The sequence below is a fragment of the Microtus oregoni genome, unplaced genomic scaffold (genome assembly GCF_018167655.1).
Source record: "Microtus oregoni isolate MIOR12 unplaced genomic scaffold, Mior012 000018F_ref0000195, whole genome shotgun sequence".
Lineage (NCBI taxonomy): Eukaryota > Metazoa > Chordata > Mammalia > Rodentia > Cricetidae > Microtus > Microtus oregoni.
The window spans coordinates 12,551,499-12,576,520 of NW_024543077.1; the positions used below are offsets into that span (position 1 = coordinate 12,551,499).

The 25,022-nt window shown below is 35.9% G+C and overlaps 1 protein-coding gene and 1 long non-coding RNA gene across 2 annotated transcripts in view; one reads left to right on the forward strand and one right to left on the reverse strand.

Moving 5' to 3' along the window:
• Positions 1–25,022, reverse strand: part of LOC121458931 (semaphorin-3D-like) — a 185,034-nt gene that overhangs the window by 133,046 nt on the left and 26,966 nt on the right. The window lies entirely within an intron of this gene.
• On the forward strand, positions 1,168–17,543 carry LOC121458932. Its single transcript, XR_005975891.1, has 3 exons — positions 1,168–1,205; positions 13,836–13,897; positions 17,498–17,543. It is a non-coding gene; the product is annotated as an uncharacterized LOC121458932 (long non-coding RNA).

Below are 25,022 nucleotides of genomic sequence, written 5' to 3' on the forward strand. Positions count from 1 at the left end.
CAGTACAGACCTATTCTAAATAAATCACATCCAGATTAAAAAGGGGATGGGAGAGCAGTGTCTAAATGGTAAAATATGCAAGCAATTTTGAGGAAAATCTTTGTGATATAGAGATTATTGCTGTCTTGGGCAAGAAGGAATGTGAAGCTCCTTTGCGGCAGTGCATACAAGCATCTTTTGGAATGTGAAAAAAAGCCCAGCAAATACTTGAGTATAAAACAATGAAGAGAAGCTGTCTTCTTATCCTTCACACGCCAATAAATCAAACTTACATACTTCTCCTCAATAAAAATGTTATACCGTATTACATTGTAAAATTAAACTTCTCCCTTAACAAACAAACCCTCGAGTACATTCCTGTTTCAGGTTGACCTTCAGGAACTGTGATAACATCTGTAGTCGGGAATCAAAAAACTTGGGTTTTCAAATTGTTACACGTGGTTCATTTAATATAAGCATATTTTAATAAAACAGCATTTATCTCAACTTCTATACTGAAATTTAGGAAATAGTTTTCTAGGGAACTTATTTTAATATGAAAATTATATTTTATAATTATATGAGTTTAGGACAACTATGCCATGTGTTTTCTTAATGTAATGAAAAATAAAATCATTCTTGTTACAAAGCAAATTATTCTTACTATTGCTGAAAATCCTTGTATTAACCGGGAAAAGAAATGGGGGTAGGGGAATCAGTTATCTGTATTATTTTCTATCTTCACACAGCTTGGCCTTATTAGAATGTGACTTTTGAACACATGTTAGGTTCTCTGGTCCAATTTTATTATAGACTAAGGTAGACAAGCATCACGTGTGCTTTGGTGAAAAGAAGGTTGAGTTAAGAGATTGAAGACCTTGCTGAAGTCTGACTTTAAATCACACAAGGCATGTATGTAAGTTTGGGGAATGTGATGAAACACTCAGTGGTGGGAATATCTATATCAATGTGTTATTAAGCTACAAATCATAAACATCACATTATGCAGAAAATATATAAATTGCTTAGAGATGAATGTATATGAGCCATAAAGATTTTTAAGAGATTAATTTTTTCAACTCAGCTTTACTCTCTTTGTAATAGATGCTACCAGGACATACCAGTTACAGTGATTCACAAAACACCTGCTTCAGATCTATTTAACTCGTTTCTGTGAAAGAAGAGACTCACAATTATGTATACACATGCACACCTCAGAAAGGAAGGTGAGCAAAAATAAGTTCTTTATCAAATTTGTCACCTTTCATGATATACACAGCTGCTGTCACTGAAGGGTAATTGCTGCTTGATTTTCAAGGGCAGGCCTGAGGCTGCTATGTGCTTTGTCTGTGTATGTGGGTTACCCAAGTTGATATTCTGGCCTGCGGCTGGATACGTGAATCCAAGGAGCCCTTCCAGTTTCCAGATATTTCAAGTGTTTTCTTTCCAAATGGCATTTCTAATTTGAAATATAAGCTCGTCAACTCGAAATCCAAGTTCTTTCCTTAACTCCAGCAATTGCTTTCTCTCTGTTCTTCAGCATGCACTCCGTGTCCCAGACAAAGTGGTCACGGAAAGCCTGCCATCCACATCATTTGCCTTTCTCTTCCCCTTGGGGATGTTCTGCTCTCCCTGATCCAGTCTCAGCCAAAAAGCATTTCTGGATAAGTTTCAGGTCAAAGCACTGATTCGGGCTTTGTCAAGACAGCTAAAGTCGGTTTTTCTTTACTATATTAATTTAGGAAATGTCTCATAAATGATCTCCAACTTGTGATGGTTTCAGTTAGAATTTCTCAAGTTTTGAGCTTTTCACGTGTATGTGTTGGGGTTCAGTAGAAAGGAGCATCTATTTGGAATCTGGATGTTTTCCCAGGTGAACACTCAAGGTCATGATACTTTTTCCTGTGCTGGGCAGTGGCAGCAAGCAACAGCTCCCTGTCCAACATCAATCACAGAAGAAAACAAGCAATGGACAGCCTTAAGCTGTCGCTAACCTGTAGTACTGGACTATTTGACAGGTTCAATATACTAAATACATTTTAACTTACAATGCTTTTAGTTAAAACATACATTTTTGGACCTAACTAGATCATAAATAAAGCTACATGTATCTTGACTCTTGTTTTCCCTAAGAATCGCCTGTGTTTATTTTAAAATTTCTAATTTGGAATTAGTTTTGACATCAGCTATTCTTAACTAACAAACCACAAGCCTAATCTATTCCTTTTTAAAAAAAAAATACTTGTTTGTGAGTGTGTCATTGTAGATCTTCTGCCCATGCCTAACCACACAACCTTTTCTTTATAAAAAAAAAAAATGCCCAGTACAGAAACAAAACCCACTAAAGTCACCTAAATAAAACAAAATAAAAAAGATTCCCCTCCACACACACAAGGAAGAATAACCCCACCAAGCGGTACACAATAATAGTACACAAAACCTGTGCAATCCATAATACGTTGGTTAACTACTTCTTAACATGAGTACTGTCGTGGTGTGAGTGAATCATCCAGTGTCATTTCCTTGCAAGAAACTGATTTTCCCACTCCTATCAGGTATAAGTAAACAATTCAGCTTTTAACCTTATCATTGTGGCCAGGTTTTCATTAATTCATTTTGAAAAATATAATAAGATAAAACAGAAATTATTATATTGAAGTTGGACAAGATAAAACAATCAAAGGAGCCCAAGAGAAGACACAAGAATAAGAGACCCACTTGTTTGCATACTCAGATATCCCATACAGCCTGGAAGTCATAATATATACTTGACTTTAAGGCTCCTCTACCCAACCAGTGTTTAGACGATGCTTGGATATTGAAAGCGAACATTTTCTTTTATTTATTCCAAGTAGCTAAAGAAAGCTTACAAGGCTCAAAACAAAACCTTAACTAATGTGTAAACAAGAAATTAACAAATAAGAAGCTGGAGATGTAACAAGCATCCACTCTTCTGATTCATTAAACACTAAACTTTGGGAAAAAAAGGATATAGAAAATTTCTTTGAAAATTGGTCTTATTTTATTACCTTGTAACATCAAAATATGTTGTGGAGAACTTGATAAAATGTACTTAATGAAGAGAAGGAATTGATCTGAGAAGTTATACTTTATGAATAATGAAATATGTTGAGGAATGGATGAGAATCATCACGTTTTTCAAGAGTCTGAGCACTGCTGGAACCATTTTCACTACATTTTATCTATTTCTTCAAGAGTTTTAGCTATGAAAATAATTGTGTATGTGAGTGTGTTGCCTGAATGTGTAGCATGTGCATGCCTGGTGCCCAGAGAGGTCAGAGAGGGTGTAAAACCCATACAACTGGAGTTACAGATGATTGAGAGCTACCATATGTGGGCTGGAATCAAACCCATGCCTTCTGCAAAAGCAGCAAGGACTTGTAACCACTGAGATGTCTCTCTAGTGCAATAAAATGAGAAATTTTGCTTTGAAAATTGTAAAACGAAATTCCTATTTGAAAAATGGATATGTTGTCAAAGTTTCATCTAAATATTTAGCCTTATAACCAGAGACTGGGCTATCATCAGTCTTGGTCAAAGAAGCTATTTGCTGTGAACACAGGTTAGTGTAGAGCCTCATGGGTGGCGAGAAGGTAATGAGAACAAGCGACTGTCATGACATTGACTTTAAAAGAAACACATATCAGGCCCTCTAATACTTAGAGAACACTGAGGAAGAACAGGCAGAAACAATGTAAGTGACATATGTATGATAGGAAGCAAAGGTCTAAAATGCACTTCTGTAGGTGTAACATGACCGTGCCCCACAGCTGAGCCTGTAAACATATAGTCATAGATGGGGGAAGATTTCCATTAGCACCATCACCTCAGGCCCTGCTTAGGGAGAGCTAGTGGCAGTTGGGGGATACTGAGGAGAGGAGTCATTCTCTTTAGTAATGTAACCAACCACTGATGAGCTATTTATACTTCCCTAGATAGCTTCACATCCATGCCTATTCTATCACATTGGTTAAACTCAGAGGCCACAAAGTAAAAACAAAACCAATACAGAAACAGATGAAAGTGGGAATGGGGCTAATGAGTTAGGTTTAGGAGAATGTTGGATGTGGGATAAAGGAGGACGAAGGAGATAAATGTCATCAAAGTGTGTTATTAATGTATATGGCATTGTTGAACAGTAAATTGTTTAAAATGATTAAAAATGACTACAAAAGACAAAAAGGAACCCTTCCAAAATGAATTAATTAAGATCTTCCAAACCAACCAAAAACATATGGTCACCAAGATAATTCTGATTTACATGCTTGTCTACTGAACAACTGCTTTGATTTTTTGATGATATATGGACCAAGTGAAAAGCTGTTAGGAAATCATAGCAAAAGTTAGCAAGTTGAGCCAGGCGGTGGTGGCGCACGCCTTTAATCCCAGCACTCGGGAGGCAGAGGCAGGTGGATCTCTGTGAGTTCGAGACCAGCCTGGTTTACAAGAGCTAGTTCCAGGACAGGCTCCAAAGCTACAGAGAAACCCTGTCTCGAAAAAACCAAAAAAAAAAAAAGTTAGCAAGTTATTTTTAACATTAAAATATCTGCAAGTTTTTAATTTTTTCCATCTTGTTATGGAATAGGCAGGAATGTGGCAAAACTACATATTACCTATCAGAATACCCCCTCTCTGTCATGTTAGGAATGGACTAATCCCAAATTTGAGTAGAGCCTGTCATAAATGCTTTATTTTTCACCCACAAAGCTAGTAAACTTCAGTAAGTTTTCATGCATTCTAAGTGATGTGTGAACTGTACTCGACACTTTTATAAATGAAATTGCTTGTGTCCATTCTCATTTGTCTTCCAGAGAAGAAGTCTGTAAAGAGAGTAAGATGCCTGTGACCCAACTGTGGTCAATTTGTAGCTGAGTGATAGAATCTGAGGAATTCAGAGGAATAGATTCACCGATCCATCCTGCTCCCTGCCTCCCTGCATGCGTGCATGATGTCTTTCTTCTCCTCCTATTCCTCTTCCTCCTCCTCATTCTTCATTTTGTTTGTTTTATGTATTTTCCTTCCTTCCTTCCTTCCTTCCTTCCTTCCTTTCTTTTTACTTTTGGAGACAGGGTTTCTCCATCTACTCCTGGTTGTTCTGGACCTTTCTCTGTAGACCACACTAACTTCAAACATACAGAGATTTCACCTGTTTCTGCTGCCCAGGTGCTTGGTTAGTAAATATGCATTTTTTAAAATTCCATTTTATTTGGTTTGTCGAGAGAGGGTTTTTTGATGTCTATTCCTTGGCACTTAATCAAAGCTTTTTATTGTGTAGTATTCTTAATAGCACACAAAAATGGTTATTTCCTTATTAGTTATCTTTAAACTATGTATAAATCTTGCAACATCATTTTATTCTTTAAAAGTGCAGTAAACACACCAATAGCACATTATGCTCCTGAATACCATTCTATTTCTGTCTACAGAGTCTGCCAAAGGCCAGATGTTGAAGCATTATGCCCTGGGATTCTGTGATGCAGTTGGGGGGTATACACAGTGTCCTGAGTACACACAGCCTATGTGAAGAGAGCTGGGTCACTGGAACACAGGGCTGAGGGAATATGACCTTCTTCTTCCTCTGCTCTCCAATTGTCATTATGTAAGGACGTCCTCTGGGTCACAGCTACTGTGTGAGGCCCCCAAACAACTGAGTCAACTGACTATGAAGTGAAATGTGAAACGCTGAGCCAAAGTAAAACTTTCTATCTTTTAATTGGATTTTTCTCAGGTGTTCCATAGCAGGAAGGCAACCTTACACAAATGTTTGTCTTACAATTATTAGAATGTAGAGTTTCAGTGCCTTGTGTTTGACCAGAGAATATGATTTAGCACATTATATTAATCTTTGCAAACTCGGATTCCTCTTGATCAAGCATTTTTCAACACCACCTAATAAAGTGTCCCGTTTCTGTCTTACCTTCAAACTAGAAATGATATTCTTTCTTTATCAGGTATGTGCTCCAATAGCAATGTTAATAATAGTGCTATAGTTAAAGTACTAATAATAAGTGGGTAACAAGGGCTTATAAAAATCTGATAATGATAATCAGCTCAGAACTGGTTAGAAGTTCAGACAGGAAGGGGACACCTGCAGAACACAGATGTATTTTATATCAGCCATTTGTAAATCTAAAATCATTATGATTGAAGCCACTCTGTATAGAATTCTCTATAGAAGAACGTGACAAAGGTATTTTGTAATTAATATTACTTACTAGATTTTTGTAAACAGTTAAATTTCTTAGAAAATAGTCAACTTAATATAAACTAATCATCTTATACTACATTCTGTGGAAATATTCTAAAGTGTGTCATGTACAATATATATCTACTTTGTAAGGAGTTATCATGAGCTTTGGGATACAGGAAACAAATTATGTAGTTTTGCTATAAGAAATAGATTCAATGGCAGGAATGTTGGCAGTTCTAAACTTAATCAACTCTTTTATATATATACATATATGTTTATATGTAATTCATAGTCTAACAGAGACTCTTTTAGATGTTAAAGATAAAACTCCAATATTGTCACCTTAAACATTATACAGATGTCATACAGTAAACAAGTGTAAATTGTGCAAAGAGGCCAGGGACTATTTTTACTTACGTTTTAGTTTCACAAGATCCCCAGAGAAAGACTTAACTAAGACTTTAAGCTGGAGTATAGACCTGGAGAAGTTCCTCACACAGCAGATGAATCAGCATTATATATGGAGGAGGCAAAAGTCAAGAGCAGATTCTTCATATGGTATAAAGATGGAGCTGGCACTATTAATAGAGAATTCAGACTCATGCTTCTCATGGGGAATATTTAAGAGGAGATAATTGGAAAACTATGATCTGAGATTTGGATAGGCTCTCTCTGTCAGAGAGCCTGCAGAAAGTATTGAGGAGGAAGCTAAGTTAAAAGTTGAAGAAGCAGACACCAACATAGTGGATGTCTATCTTTGGTAGTTACCCTAAGAAAGCAGTAGGACAGGAGGGGTGAGGTCGCCAGAAAAAGGGGTCCACATGGCTTAAAGAATAATAACAAGAACTGACCCTTGATGCAATCCAGTATTCAAAGCTTAAAAAAGCAAAAAACACCAATGACCGAGACCCAGAATAACTACTTGTGATTGAGGAACTGATCAGGTGTGTGTGGGACTCTGTATTCATGTGAGATCTTAGAAAGAAAATGAAGTGATATACTTAACTTATTCTATTTGCTTAAATGTTATTGATATGCAAGTAATATGTGATAACAGCATTGATCACTGTTTGTGAGCATTACTAAGGAATTACAGATTACTCAAAAGCACCAATTCCAATCCAGATAAATAGTTATATCATTTAAAAATTAACATATAATTATGTTAGTAAATGCTTTATATTTATGTTTTAAACTGCATAAAATTAATGTCATTAATTTGTATTTATTTCTTTCCATAAAGTGTTATAACTGCTTAAGAGAAAGCTCTTACTCATTCTGAAAGTAATTCCAAAATAATCAAATTCATATTATTTATTGTATCTTTTTACATTGAAACTAAGATTTCACATTAACACAAATAATCTTTATTTTTACGTTTACTGAGAAGAGGATGCTACTGAAATTATGACATATCATGGATTAATGGGGCTACTCATTTCAGAGTTGTAGGGACAGAAAACTGGCATCTTCAGATCTGAGGTATTATTGTATTATCTTCTGTAAACCAAGATATATATCCTAAATGAGAAGTTTTTAACAAACAACTATTACTAAAATTCAATAGCACATGTATTTAATCAATTCTTATTTTTTCTATAGATGGTGTTTAAACACTATATTTGGATAGAAGAAAAACAAGAAACATCAAAGCACGTAAAATTAGATACACTTGTATGTTACAAATAATTTTAAACAATTAATATATTATTATATCTTAATGTTAACAAATGTTCTATAATTTTAAAATGTCTATAGGAAAGTATTACTAACAGTCAAAATTCGTTCTCATAAGAATAGTTTTAATAATTTGTCCAATATGAGCAAAAATATTCACTTTGCTAAAGCTAATGCTAAGGGAACAGAGTCAGAGCTATGACTCAGCAGGTAGAGTGCTGAATTTGACCGCTTGAGTTCATTCTCAGGACCCACAGTGTAGAAGGAGAGAATCAACTCCAAGAGGGTGTCCTGTGACCTCTCTACAATGAGCTGGAGGGCCACACCCACTTTAAACAAAGGAGTAAACAAATGTCAACTTCTCAATGATTAAGTCCTAAGCCAGTCCTGTGAATGCTAATTTATTTATGAACCATTTAAGAAAATATTAACTGGGCAACTTTTAGTTGCTCCAAACCATTCTCAGTAGTGTGGACATCACAAGGAACACGTTAGAAGAGATGATATGTGATTTCCAGAGTATATGCAAGGGACAGAAAACAATCGACAGAGAGGCTATGTCATAAAGTGTAAGAATGTGACAAGTGTTACAAGCGAAATAGAAAAGATTCGTCACTCTCACCTAAAGCACAGCACCAATTCTCTCTGACAGATTACAGCCAAGTTCTTAGTTCTTATTTCCTGACTTTGACATCTATTATTTATTCCCTCAAATGCATCTCTTACAGCATGCAAGGCAAGCTGATTATCAGCCAGGTTTAATTACCTGGGGCTCCTTGTTAACAGCAAAATCCACTTAAACCAGCTTTCCTCTGATTGTCGCATGGGAATGGCTTAATAGTCATAATGATGACCTGGAATACTTATTCCTTCCGAGCAAGGTTTGTATGCTTGCTATCCCGTAAATAATTCGAGATTCACTGGGAATGATTGAAACAAAGAAAAGAAATAGTTTTGACCAGTTTCATACTATTTGGAAACAAATGTGATACTTCTCAGCAAATCTGAATCCGGGATGTTAAAATTACAGCTACACAAAAAGAAGAAAATTAAGATATGTTTTCATCCCTTCCCCAGTTTAAATTGTTACTGTGCAATTTTTTCTGTATCTGTTTGGGTGTTTTCACTTATACATGCATACATGGAGATCTATTTTACAGCAGTAAAATTGAATTAAACATTATAATTGATAAACTGCTTAAATGAATTGTACTTATTTTTCTTGTTCTTGCTGCAGCTCTCTCTTGTAAACCTAACACACAAGCCACTCACTCCCCTTTCCATCTTTTTCATGACAATCACTTCTCGACGAGAGAGAAGTTCAAGTTATTCCGTAGCGTGCTTTAACCTCCTTATGTTCGATCTCAAAATTGCCGCAGTCCATCATCTGTTTCAGAACTAAATGTTAATGAAGTGCACAATATGCTTCATTTCTCAAAGATTCGCTGGAATCCAGAGAAAATCAATCATTGCACTATTGGGTATTCTGCAATATTTTTAAAAGATTGAGTGCTCCCTTGATCTCTCACCCTTGGAAGAAGGACATGATGCTTGCCATCCCTGGCTGAGGATCACTGCTCTCCAGTAAGAATTGTGAAGGTGTCCTAAGGACACAGCTTTAGCTATGACTTAAATGGACCTTCTTTGTGGTTTCCATAACCAAATTCCCTCCTGAAGCCTTTTCTCCATCAGAGCAAATCTGAATAAGAACGTGTGCCTTTGCGCTGAGTAGTACCAAGTTTACCTAAACTAATGTTTATTTAGTATCTAATAATGTTTTCTGCTGAGACAAACTGGACTCTGTTTTCTCAAGGCCTTTGCCAAGTCTCATAAATCTGGGGCAAGGCATCCAGTGTTACCCCCACTAATAACCAAAGTGGCCACCCACAGAATAAACAAGGGCCTGGCTTTCCAGACATCACTGAGAGACTCTATGGGGGTACATTCAGATTTCTCGGTATTAATTTATGATGTGTGGAATGTACTTTGCACTCAAAGAATTAGAATTGGAAAAGAATACAAAGTACACATTTAAACAGAGTTTCAGCATATACTTTTTAAATTTAATAGGGAGCGCTCACCACAAGAAGGAAAGGTTTAAAAAAAAGAGAAAACTTTGTGTTTCTGTCAGGAATATAGAGAGCAGCATTACCCTTCAGTTTTTTTGTGGTACGGTAGAATTTCTAAGCAATTACACACCAATATCCCCAAAAGAAAAACCTTACAGTGTAATTTTTCCTCTGTGTTAAAATTAAGTAAATTATTTATTCAATTGGAGTTCATGAAGCTGTTTTTTTTGAGTAATATAATAGATTCTTGAATCAAATCTTTCTAGTAAAGAATTTTGCAAGTACTTGGGTTTAACTATAACATGGACTCAGACAGTTAATTCCATATGACTTTGATTGTTTTAACGTCCAAATTTCTTTCTCTGGACTAGGCATTACAGAGTATTTTAAAGTCTTTAATAAAAACTTTCTAAAGATGTCATAATTTATTTATAAAAGACACAGATCACATGGAGGGACTGAGGAATTCAGTTCATGGTGGTCCCATTTTAATTTAATCATTCTCCACGGTAATACAGCATTTCCCCCAATTTGCATTGAACTTGAACCTCAAGAGCAGATGCGGGCAAATTTTAGAAAGAAGGGGTAAAAAACTGATTTTGATATTTGTTTTATTTTAGAGATCCCAGAAAGAGTTTCCACAGAAATAGATATTCCAGAAGAGAGGAAAAGGAGATGGCATTTTTGAGTGTCTGAAAGCCCAATAGATGTTTTCTTTAATTTTATGGTTTCTTTGCTTTTTCTCTAGAAAGATTCCCACACACAATATGATGTGAATAGACTAACCTCTCTATCTTGGCTGGGTGATAGCTTCTCAAAATAAATATACATCATATACATTCTTTTCCGGAATGTTTCTTTCTGAACCATACCCATGAGCTAAGATGACTTTCTCAGGACGTGACAGAAGTTAAGACTGCCACCTTGGTAAGAAAAGTGACATCTTGGGCTAGTTCTAGCCCCAGGAACAGCCACGCCTTGCCCACCTTGAGTCAGAACCATTTGTATTAACACATACAAGAGTGTATCTTGTAACTTACTATAATCTTGAAATAGTATTCTGGAGTTTGTGTAATTGTGTACATTCGGGTTTTATAACATTTTATGCACAGAAAAAAATATTTATGCCTTTTCTTTTTATGAAAACGTACTTGCATTGTAACTCACAAAATTCTAGCAGGAAGTATTTTGGCTGTATATATGTGAAGAATGGGGGAAGGAAGGAGATGTACATACTTGTTATTCATGGATAAATACATTTCAACTACATAACGTATGTGTGTATAAAATAAAACACTGACTGCACATATATAAAAAAGGAAAGTGACATCAAAAGCTTGTCTGCTCCAATCAACTTGACAAATCTTTCTCCTTTTGTATATTAACTTGTCTCATAGGCCTCCAGCATGCTGAAAAGATTTCTAGCAAGCTCATCTTAGGAATCACTGCATCACCAGATGAAGAGTCACTTCTGCATATCCATAGAATGCAACTTGCAGCTGAGAATAAAGTTGAAGTGACACAGGGACCATAAAAACTCAGACCACACAAATGAAGTGTCTGATAATTAACTCTAAAGGAAAAAAATAATAATTAAATTATAACTCTAGTAAAAGCAGTTACCTACAGATTATGCAAAATAAGCACCATAAATACACAATATAAACACAGCATACTTCACTGTGTGATACGTTGTCTTACTTTCTGGTAAAATTAATGAGAGATATTTACTTCTAAGATTTACTAAGTTATAATAAGAAAAGTAGTAAGTCATAGGTCAAAGAAATATTTCTGTCTCAAGTCATGTAACACATCCAAATTATTATTTCTACATTACTTTATTTTTATTTATATTTTTAGTTTAATTGCTCATGCAAGCACGTGTGTGTGTGTGAAATGTGCATGCACGTTTTTCCACCTGAGTATACATGTATGAAGTTCAGAGGCAGATGCCTTGTGTTTTCACCTTTTGTTTTCCTCTACCATCATCATTATCATCACCATCATCATTATCATCACCATCATCATCATCACCATCACCACCACCACCACCATCATCACCATCATCATCATCACCATTACCACTACCACCACCATCACCACCATCATCATCATCATCACAAGAGTTGGTCTCTGAACCCAAGCTTCATTTCTGTGAGAGTGGCTGGCAAGGTTGGCCTTGGGTGCCCTATCTCCAGCCATCAGCGCAGAAGTTGTAGTTGGTGAATCTTCAAACTAAGGTCTCCATTATCATGCAGCAAGCACTTAACTATTAAGCTGTCCCCCACCCCAAAAACTATCACAGGAAAACATCATCCCATCATTTTTCTTTGTTAGCCTCGGTTTTCTTTTCAGCACTTCTTCATGCAAGCTCTATTTTGTGTTCATTTGTTTTTGTGGGGGTTTGATTGTGTGGGAAACAAGAATGTTCTGTGTAATGTAGGCTAGGTTGCAAAAGTGTTGTGTAGTCCAGGCTGACCTCAGACCCACAGCCCACTGCCTCATCCCTCCAAGTGCTGAGTGGTCTTACAAGATTGTTCTGAGGTAGGTTAGAAAAGTAAGGAAAACTATGAATCCCTGTGAAGAAGAGAATCACTTCAAGTAGATTCTGTTTAGAGATTTGCCAGTGAGAAATAAAGAATTTCAACACAGATAACACTTGCTGACGGCTAAAAGCCTTTTTTTCTTCCTAGCTCTTACCCTGAAATTTTAGGGATCTGGCTGAAAGTACCATTCACACTAAAGGACATGTCTCATTCCTTCCTGCAAACACAGTGGCTCCTGACTTTATCAGACTGTAATCCTACCCACGATTACATGTCTGAGGCCACCTTGTAGGAGAAGGGAAAAGAAATGAAAACATTTCTTAGCAATCCGTTCAGATATAACTGAAGAGGCACCAAAATGATATATCTGCCCACTCCTAAGACTAATTTAAATTCTTTGAGAATTCCACACCCAGGCTTTATTCTTTCTCTGAGCACCATTTTTTTTTCATTTTTGATAAACTCTAAGTTTATTTGTTTGTTCTGAAACTCTTTTCTGCTTCCAGTCTAAGGATAAGCCTTTTACCAGAGTTGATGCTCCAAAAGAGAAAAGCGAGTTCTTCGGATTGGTGTAGGCAACAAAGTGATGTTATGCTTATCTCTGCTGAAAACAGTGCCACGATGCCCAGTCTTGAGTGCTTAGATTTAATATAATAAATATATCTGATATATTTAAAATTTTGTGAAATTTAAAATTAAAAGAAGAGGTCAAATATACTTAAAACTTTTTAAAAGAACCTTCAAATGCTTACATACTAAAATGAAAAGTGTTTTGTGTTGTTTGCTTTTTTTTTACCTTGATTTTTATTTATGTTTTCTGTTTCTTGAGGGAAAGAAAAAAGAGGAGGAAGGGGGAGAGAGAGAGAGAGAGAGAGAGAGAGAGAGAGAGAGAGAGAAATAAAACCTGAAGTTTTTTTGAGTAGAGAGGTGGGGGAGATATGTGAAGAACTGGGGACAGGGAGAAAATGTTATAAAAATATATTGTATACAAACCTTACTAAACACAAATCAAACATTAGCTCATAAGGTATAACAAAATAATAAATTAAAAATTTATATGGAGAATTAAATAATATGGCCGGCACATCCTTCATGTTCCTTCCCAGGGATAGAAAATGTCTTGGTGTGATACGGATATAGTTATTCTTAGCATAGAGACATGAAGCAGATATAGGTTTATCTTACATTTTAAGGTTGATGTGCAACAATATCAATATTTATATTCAAATATTATATAAAAAGCAATACTTGCCACTATAAAAATAATAATTGGCTGCCTAGGGTTATATGTTATAGGTCAGTGATATATGACCAAAGAGAAAATTGCTACTTCACTAAAAGCTTTTTTTACAGGAAAGCAGAAGTGCTAAGAATGCAATGTAATGACCAATGTGAAAGGAACAGAAAATGATGAGGTAAATTTTCTCACTAAGCAAAACAGTAGTTAAGTATGCACCAACAAATGCACTGTATTCTAATAAAGAAAATATATGTAAGGGGATAATAAAATATTTACAATAAGACATTTATTACAAAAATACAAAATTCTGGAGGGTTTTAAAAACATAAAAATCATTTGTTAGAAATAGTTAAACTACTCCGTATTAGATAATGCTTTATAGTTTATTTTCTCTTTCTATTCACTTGCTTGCTTGCTTTGTTTGTATGAGTGTGTTTGTGTGTCCATGTGTGTGTTCACATGTACAATATACATCTTTTGTCACCATTGTGACATATTTTCTTAAATGTGTTGCTATTAATTAAACAACATTAAAATATTACTGTATGTGAAATGTGATGCCCAGACAGCTAAACACACAGTAAAATAAAAAATAACCATTAAAAATATGTATTTGTTATCCTGGTGTTGTGGTCATGTTTTTAACCCCACCACTCAGGAGGCAGAGGCAGGTGGATCTCTGTGAGTTCAAGGCCAGCCTGGTCTATAGCACTAGTTCCAGAAGCACTAGGATTACACAGAGAAACCTTGAATCTAAGGTCATAAGGATGGCATTGACAGTATTAATGTTAATATTTATCAGAATTGTTTATTATCTAAAATATTTTGAAAGTTTTGTACAGAATTTTCTGCCATCCCGTTTATTTTTTTATACTTAAAAGTGAACTGATTTTCTTGATTATCACTTTAACTTACTTTGCTTTTATATTCTGAGTTTTTAATGTGTGTGCTCCTGGGGCTCATGGTATATTGAACAAGCAGTAGATAACAAACACTGTTTTTTAAAGACTCTCATACTTGCGTTCTCTTATTAATTTATGTGAAAATTTACCAAGGTCTTGAGCTAAGAGTAAATACACATTTCTATTGTGTATAAGATATTGGTTGTTAAGGGGAAACAGTGTTTGTACAGTTAACTGGTTACTGCAGTGTGAAAATGAGATGAAATGGAAGCTCACTCCCAACCCCTCCTTTAGAGCACTGGAAGGTCACAGTCATGAGAAAGTAAACCCTCTTTTCAATGAAATACATCTCATACTGACTGCTAACAAAGGGAACTGACCTGAGTGAGCCATGAATCTAGAAACTAGGGGGAAATTTGGTTTAAATCTTAAAAGGCCACAGGTTTCATCATCAGAAGACATAATGACTGTACCTCTGTACCATCCCTGTGGGCTGTTCCTAGGTTAACATCAAGTTTCTTTTTATTGTATGTAATTTTAATTAAAATTTTTTTCAGACAATATATATTATAATTATGCTTGCCTCTTCCTCAACAACTTGCATGGTGTCTCCACATTCCTACCCACCCTGGAATAAGAGATTCTTATATTGTATATTCTGAGAAATATTTTTTAATTTGACTCAGAAAAGTGAAAAATTACCAAGATTAAACATTAAGATTCAGGCCTTATATGTTTGCTTTACAGTGTTACCCAGGTACTTCTGCTGTCATGGTCCTTCTGGTTTCCCAAGTTTAGGAATCAGGTCCATAAGTCAGTGTGGCAGTAAACAGTCTACATTGTGAATCTAAAACTGAACGCAAAAAGCAGCTCAGTGCTGATGAGTGATTTTGTTAGGTGTCCAGGGAGATACTTTAAGTGTTCCAGTTAAAAACAAAGTTGGACATTGGTCAGACACTACGTGGACTGGTCAGGCTAACTCAGTTTCCACATCAGTGAGTACCACATGGCTTGCCAGGTCATCCTAACCATGTGGAGCTGTCTTCTCAGCAGGGAATATGATGTAACCTGGACGTCTATTTGAGCAGGTCATGAGGTTCACAGTCTTCCTTCTGATCCAAGATGAAAGCTGCTGCACCATGTCTCATGGATACACTCACCTTGTTAGTATGTGGATCATAATTTAAGAATCAATTAATATATAGTGTTTTTTCAATAAGTTATCAAGACATCACTATTTACTAAGCTATTTGGTACTTTTACGTTGGTCTGCTTATGCCACGGAGGCAAATTACTCAACTGCTAAACACTGAGAACTGAAAAAAACATTTTTAAAGTTTTCTAAATCCTTTCTTTTCATCCTTGTGAAAATAAAAGAGAAATGTCTACTCATTGACCCAGCCCCTACCTTAATTCTGATGTTCAGTTTGATGTCTTCTTGCACTGCTCTATTTGCAACCCTTGCTAGATTTATGACCAGAAGTTTATAGTCACTAGGCTTTTCCGTGTTGGCCCTCTCTGTGTTAATGTATGAGTGCTCCAGGTAGGTAAAATCGGGGACAACAATGTCCTCATTGTAGTGGCATGATTACGTTCCATTGGAAAAAGCCCAGGACTGACCTGTTGTACACCGACTTTGTCCTTACATGAAGTGTGTTATTTTTATTCCTGTAAATTCTTTTCCTGATATGTGTGAGACAAATAAAATATCTCATCAAACAATGATTCTAAAGTTTTAAACTACTTGACTAACTCATAACATATAAAAACATACTATCCATCTTGAATGTTCTTCAGTTGCTAATCTATATAATGTTTAAATAGCAGTCTGATTACAGCTGTGTTTCCAGACGGTCACTCAAACACAAATAATTTAGAATGGGAGCCTGGAAGCAATGTTAAGCAATGTTAAGCACAAAAGAGACATTTGCAGAAACTCTAGTAAACCAACTCGTGACAAAGTGTTATTTAAAATCAGTTTTTATTTTCTTTTTGTCCTGTGGCATGGATGTTGATTCCTTTATTCATCCTTGAAGATATCTTAAATGTTCCTAAGTTTATGCATGTATATATAATTTGAAAACCTATTTTATCCAGACAAGATTAAAACAAAACAAAGCAAGCAAACATAGGGTATTAGCCTCAATAAAATGAAATTAATTCATTGTTGAAAATATATAATAATTAGCAAAGTTTCTCTTAAGATATGAGTAGGTTTCTCTACTGGAGATAAAAAGTTAGACTGTAGTACTGATGTGTGTGCATGCATGCATGCATGTCTGTGTGTGTGTGTGTGTGTGTGTGTGTGTGTGTTTAGAGAGACAGACATACAGAGATCTACAAAACACATATTCAGTCTTTAGTTTATTATGGCTCATATAACAATTATGTTTTCAGGATCCTGAAAACATCCTGTGCGACTGCAGTTAGAAGCAGTATCCCCCCTTTTTCTTTGTTTGTTTCATTACAGTGACTGAAGCATTCAAGAAAATCACAAGCTTTGTATTGCATTTAAATTTTTTTAAAAAGGTACTGAGAAATTAAAAGTCCATCCAAGAATTTCCATACTTTTAGAGTGTCTATAAAAAAATGAAGCCGGGTGGTGGTGGCGTACGCTTTTAATCCCAGCACGAGGGAAGCAGAGGCAGGCGGATCTCTGTGAGTTCGAGGCCAGCCTGGTCTAAGAGAGCTAGTTCCAGGACAGGAACCAAAAAGCTACGGAGAAACCCTGTCTCGAAAAATCCAAAAAAAAAAAAAAGAAAGAAAACTGTTTTATTTTGTTTTACTTGATTAAATAACCCATGGTTCGTGCTCACACACAATTTCTCTTGTTACTGTGTTGTAAGTCTTGACATGTCCACTTCTTTTCTCAGATACAGTTGCCTTATCTTATGGATTCTGTACCTGAATATACAAAAGGTAGGTACATATTCCTGACCTTATACACATTGCTTTCATAGTCACTTTATACATTTCCAGTCCCCTGTGATTTATTAACAGCTCAGCGTGACTTTAATCCCTCCCTTATTTTGTTTTACACCTCTACCTACATCTTAGGACATTCATTTATTTATTCAGAGTAAAAACCGTTAAATCTTAGAAGTTTTGTCTAACTCAAGTGTTTGCCAAACCAATTTCACTGCAACAAGTTATAGCTGAATTTCTTTTTATTTAATATTAAAAAACATAAGCAAAATTCCAAGTGAATCGGTCATTCTCTGTCACAAGGGACAGAAAAACAGGCTTCTGTCTCTAAATTTGACATTTTATCACCAAGTTAAAAGGTTTGATATACAACATGTGTATTTATTTCTGACCAAATTTGAATACAACTTTTTATATGGTATATGCAAGGCAAATTTGCTAATGTGAAAATGACTTCAGTCTGAATAAAAGGTTCGAAACTTAATCACAACCTTACAATGAAAGAAAACTGATAGCAATTCTGTGCCTTTAAGACACTGTAAAAACATGAAGTTGACAGAGCATACAGTACTAATTTCATGTATCTGGTAATATTATGGTACTAATAGAAAACTACAAAGGCTATGTAGCTGAAATATATTTTCAAATATATATATATACATATATATGTATATATATATATATATATATATATATATATATATATATATATATTCTCATTATCATAACACCTACCCAGGCTATGTTAGTGTATGTCATGATTAAAATTTATCATGCACATGCTATGGTATATTTTCTTATTCTGTAAACAAGATGGGAGATCATAGTTTTTGATCTCTAACTTTCACAGGGATGTCAATGAAAGTCTAGAGGCCTAGACAAGGGGACTCTTCCACTGTAAACAACTAGGCATTGTCAAAAAGTTAAGGGCCATTCAGTTTGGTATTTAGAGAACTATATCCAGATGATTTTGAACGTAGTAAAAACACTTCATGTTTATGGTTTAAAAAGCCAAAGGAACATTAAACCACTTTGTGTTATAAATTGACTGTTTCAAATAATCAGTGAAGTCATCCAGCAAAGACCGAGTTATTATTTGTGTTCAGGGTTTCTTGGAGTGATCATATTGAGGAAAACTTCACATGTGATATGAACACAGATCAACCAAAATTGTGCTGCAAATCATATTGGGTCTATTTCCATATCACAGACCATAGCCAGGTTTCTCCAGAGAAACAAGTGGATGTTTATTTGACTATGTACTGAAAGAGAGAAAATAGAGGGTTGCTTCAGTGTGCTGGCTCATGGGACTATGGAGATTGATGAGATTTCCTGGACTTTGCACTTGCTATTCAGACACTCAGCAGAACTGACAGTGGACAGCTAGTTTAAGTCAGCATCTCACATTCAGAAGAACAGAAATGTAGATCAGATCTAGTCACATGGCTTGTGATCAAGAAGACAAAATATGGTTCTACTTTAATCTATGCAGGTTCCATAGACAAATGAGATGGTTCAGTTCAAGTATATTGGAGAAAGAATAAGAAAATTATGTGTATAAATATTACAGCTCAAGTGATTCAGACAGAAAGAAATTCCATTTTACTCATGGTGTGTCTGACTTTTTGTTCTCCTGGATCTTCAGATAAACGCATGAATCCATCTAATGTTGAGAGGGCAATGTGTTCTGCTTAGTCTATTGATCAAAACATTAATCTTAATTAAATCACAAAAACCCTCACAGATACACCCAGAGTAATGTTTAGCCAAATGTCTGGGAATTTGGTAGTTCAGTCAAAATATCTTCCGAGAAATACATATTCTTTTTTCTCCTCTGCGGTGCCAGCCTCCTGATCCTGTGTAACTCTCAGTGTTCCAGACATCTGTGCCTGCTGTTCAGAAGGATGCCGCAAGGTTACACATGTCAGAGACAAGCTAATGCCATTCTCTGTTCACATGTGTTTTCTTAAGGCTGACGGGACATTACATTAGTTAAATAATAATTTATATGAACTATAGCACATGCCTTTCAATTGAATGCTTAAATATTTTCCTGATGTAAGGAAAAAAGCAAGGAGATTTCAATGGAAGGAAAACTCCAGGAATGAGCTGTTGGGAGTACTTTTTGATCTTCTGTTCAATCGCACACAGCCTCCACTATGTGGAGAGTATATGACTTTCTCAATACAAAGTCGACCAGACATTTTCTTACAAAAACTTTAAAAAAAAAAAGCAGGGAGTTATAAAATGCGTTTGCACAGTTTGTGATTTTTATTGCAAATGAAGTCATGGCCAGGATGTCAATGGTTTGAAATACAGCAGTAGGATTGTTTCCCTTCTCCTGGGGAGCTGGAGTGTAGCATAAAGAGCACTTCATGGAGGTTCCAGAGAGCCTTGGGAAGAAGAATAAGCCCTTTGACAACATTACAACATAAGGTGATAACTTTAGGTTAGTCCTACATAATAGACAACCATAAAAAGTAATTAGGATTGAACACATAATCTAGTGAAAAGGGTAAAACCTTTTTTTAAGGAAAAGTGTGTAAATTGAAAGGCATTTGGCTAAAACCTAAATTAAATTATTTTAAATTTTAAAGAGTATTTATTTTAAGAAGAACAGACTATCTTGAATTTTTCTGCTATACAATTGTATCACATTATTTCTGTCACCTCCCATCTTACCAGGATGACTGACTTTAAAATGGTACAAAAATCGTTCTTATCATAAAAAAGTCCATGATACAGAAAGGATAAAATGTGCAGTAAGCATTCATATAGGACCTGTATAGGGGTACTATATTCATTTTCACACATTTTTATGAACTAGCGCTTATTTAGTTTTTGTTTCTGTAAGGGGCACCACTTCTGTACTATGGTGGTCATGCCAGGTCAGAGAACAACTTGCAAGAGATCTTTCTCTCCTTCCATCATGTAGCCAAGGGTCAAACTCAAGAAGTCAGGTTTGGCAATTGAGTCTTTACTCTCTGATCCATAAATTCCACATAGCCATACTACCTTTCCCAACACTTGTGAGCAAAACAAAATCTTTTCAAAAAATCCAAGCCCCTTTACTTTGTATTACAATTAAAAGTATATTGCTATAAGATAGTAGTAATACCAAATATGTATCTTTCTGCTCATCCACTTACTTGAAAACATGTTCATTTCAAATGTGGTAAACGCTAAATGTAGTGCTTACTGTAATATGGACGATTTTTAGGTTTGGTTGTATTACTGTACATGTATTAGTGTTTTGTCTACATGTATGTATGTTCTAGATGTGTATGTCTTGTGCCCATGCTAATCAGAACAGCGCAGTAGATTTCCTGAAAATGGAGGTGAGGACAGTGTGAGCTGCATGAAAATGCTAGGAACTGAGCCTAGATCCCTGCAGAAACAGCAAGGCTTCTGCTATAAAGGCTGAGCCATGGCATTCAAGTCCTAGCAGATTGTTTAAGTTTAGTCTTTCTGCTGTGATAATTTGATATTTATTGTCTTTGTCTCAGGTGCATACTACATTGCTACAATAGTCTTAACAAAATGTTGTGCGTTTCTGACAAGAAGACAGCATGAGTGAACACATAAATCCTTGGGAAACATGATTCCTTAAGAAGATGAGAGGGTCATACTAATTAATCATTTTTAAACGAATCCCATGTAGTAGCTGAGGTGCAACTTTATTACTTTTAAAGGAATGAAATAATAATAGAGTAATGACCTTCTAGAGTTGGAATACTATAGCTATATATGTCTTATTTTATTGTAGATATATATTTATAGTGAAGGTTAGCTGAAGAAAATAAAATTATGAAAACATTCAATCTTACTGAAGTAATTGCTGAAACTCTCATAAAGTAATGAGCAAAACACCCTAGAGTTCTATGAAGAACCCTGTCAGTCACCTTAACTTGTAGAAATGAAAGGCTTGGCTGTTAAAACTCTGAATAAACAATATGAGTTAATGCAACATAAGGCTCTTTGTTTTAACTCTTGTTCTGAACCTAATTATTTTGAATTTACACCAGAAAAATCAGTAGCTTTTAATCATCTACTGCATGTGTGCAAATGGATTTTTGGATCTAAATGTGTGGGCTATGGAATTTTAATAGTAGACAACATAAATTTTAAGATAATATTTCAAATGCCAGTGAGAGGAATCTTTATGAAGATGGTAGGGAATCCACTGTATTCTAAAGAGTGTAAGAAATTTGTTTAACAACCTGAGTATATATTTGTATTCTCCATAATAAGTAATTGCAAAAAAGGTATCTCTTGAGAATCTCAAATCTCTTTAAGACCTATGGCTTTGCCAAAATTCCCATGGAACATAGATATTTTTCTAGAATGCACACTACTTGGGAACAGTTGTCATTGTTGACAAGCGATTTACTTTTCTCTCCGTGGTGAGTAGTTATAAGTGACCCATACTGATGGCGTAGATGTGCACCAACACGGACTGGTGAAGGACTGGCCTGCCTGGCAGACACTGAGACGAGAGTAGACACACCAAGTGAACATTGTATAGTCTCTGGAGGCTTCATGGGTATTCCCACAAGAGCACACTGTGTCAAGAAGGGCTCTAAATGGATTTTGTGTAGAATAGCAATGCCATTAACACTTGGCACTACAGCTCCCAAATGGAAGTGCTTCTGAATAATGGTTTATTTTATTCTTTATAAAGATAAACACAGTAGGTCACTGTTCAGAGAGGCTAACACATTTCATGAATAAATCCACTCTGAAAGAATAATATAGAAAAGTCTCACTGTCCCTAGCATAGACCTGCCGTTTCAGTAGACTTAAAAAAAAAAATGATCTTTGATTTTTGCATTCTTCTTTTCAGTGTTAAGTTGTGGTTCATAGTTGCTTCAGTTTACAAAGTCATACTAAACTCTTGGCAGTCAGTAAACAGAGTCTGTTCACATAAGAAAAGCTAAAAATTTACACAGTATTGTAAAATGTTAAAAAAAAACTCCAGGAGAGCAGGATAAGAATAACCAAATAAAAGATTCTAGTTATTTTGGAAATGGTGACAGGCTTTCAGTTAATTTCTCCAAATGAGAATAAGTTCCTGAAAAGATACATTAAGTGTTTGTTTTGTGTTTTGTGTGATTTTCTATCTCTAAACAGACTCTCAGTCTTCATATTTAAGCCTTTGTTTTTACAGAACCCAATCCTGTATATACCAGACATAGGATGCTCATTCTCATAGCTAGATTTTTGAACTCTTCTAATAAGCCCTAAGCTACCTTTCAGTTTCTCATCTAATATCTATTTTCTATGACTTATAAGTAGACAAAGGGTCAAATTTTGTCCCCGCACATGCATATAAATGGAGAAAACAGAGGAGACGGACTGATGGGGTTGTGCTGGCCAGAGCTCAGCCACTTGTGCAGTATTTGGTGCTCAGCACTTAACCTCAGTCTCCTGGGATGCAGCGATTTGTGGTAGTTACCATTTAGCATTTTATATTTTAAATAAGATCAGAGAACCATCATCTATGGCTCTACCAAAAGCCACTTGTGTTTTATTCCCTCATTCCTGATCTCCTGTGTGTCTGCGGTGTGCACTTCTCATCACCTTCATCCCGGAGCCAGATCTTTTCTGCCAGACCCCACATTCAAATCAGAAATCTCCTCTTACGTCCTTCTTTCCCTCTACTTACCATAACACTTGATTGTTTTGTCAGTAACTATCGTTTGGCTCCAAATTCTATAATAAGCTATAAGTATATAAAGCAAATGTGTGGGTTATTAAAGTTGTAGCTTTCCTGCTACCCATTCGAAATGGTTCATTTGGAAAGCCACAGAGGATGACCAGGAGACCTGATTTACTATGAAACTGCTCAAGATGGTAAGACTCAATCAAACCACTTTTTACTAATCACCAATTTTAAAGGTGGCACCTACACTATAGGACAAGACTCAAGTTTTCCTCCAAACTCTCATCCTCGTATGCCTTTATTTCCTAATCTCTAGACCGTTACATTGCAATATTTTCCTAGCTCCTTTCTATTCTCCATTACTTCAGACTTCCAGTCACACAGAAACCACATTCAATGGTGAAGGTGCTTTAGTAAGACTGCTCTTATTAGGATTCCTCTCTGTATGCTTTGAATATGTTTATTACCATTGGTTAATAAAGATGTTGCTTTGGCCTATGGAAGGGCCTAACGTATCATAGTAGGAAAACTAAACTGAAAGCAAGGAGAATGATGGCAGAGTCGGGCAGATGCTGTGTTGCTACCAAAGGAGAAAGACTCCAGAACCGTCCCAGTAAGCCACAACCTTGTGGTGTTATATGGATTAATAGAAATGGGTTAATTTAAGATGTAAGACTTAGCTAGGAATATGCCTAAGCCATTGTCCAAACAGCGACACAGCTAATATCGTTTTGTGTGATTATTCGGGTCTGGGTGGCCAGGGAAACCAACGTGCGTTCTCCATGTAAACTACTCTGGTACTGCTGGGAGAGCAAAGTGATTCATCTGTCAGAGATAAAAAACCATTTCAGGTTCAAAGGTCTTTCTCAGCCTACTCTCAGACTTCATTGAAATACAATCTTTCATTCAAAAACAAAATGCTGTCTTATTGTCGTTTAAGTATCATTTTGTTAAGCTCAACTCTTGTCCCAAATAAAATCACAAGTGATGGAGGAATTGTGCTTCATTTTAGCTATAAAACTGGTCATTTGGGAGCAAGATAGAAAACACAGGTGCTACATTCATTCCTTATCACTACATGGAGACTTGGGAGTCTCAGTAAACAGAAGACTTGAAGAAAGGAATAGGAAGGGGAGGATTGAAGAGCAGAATGCAAGAATGACAAACTGGTGTCCAAAAACTACAAACCACAAGCCATACTTACACACTGTTTATTTTAGAAGTGTCACACAAATCCTATCTTTCCGTGAATGATATCATTTATGAATAAAATATGAACCGTTACTATTTCAAACAGCAAATAATTTGCAGCCCAATTATCTGAGCAATTTTGATAGTTTCAAGTATAATACTATAAAGCCAAACCACGTACTTGTTTTTTTAAAGCATACACACATGTGCACACACTACACACACACACACAAAGCTAGGAAGAAATGAAGTGGATAAGCCTACAAAGTGTGGTGTGTGGGCAGAGCGGAAAGATAGTTATTATCAGAAGGGCAGAACTGTAGTATTTAGAAGACATTGGCACTGGATCAAGATAAATGACTGGGAATGACCAGAGTTACATCTATTTGAGTCAGGAAGTATGAATAAATAAAAATATCATACAGAGAAGGGGAGGAGGGGGAGGAGGAGAGGGAGTAAGTGATTAGGAATTGAGTTGAGATTTCGACTCTGGAAAAGGGATTAGCCGGAAGGCAAGTCAAGAGAAGAGTGTTGCAGCCATGCTTAGCCCTACCTGTAGAGACAGGCATCCTCTCTAATGAGTACCTCTGGGAACAAGAAGTCTCAAGCCTCGCAGCGGC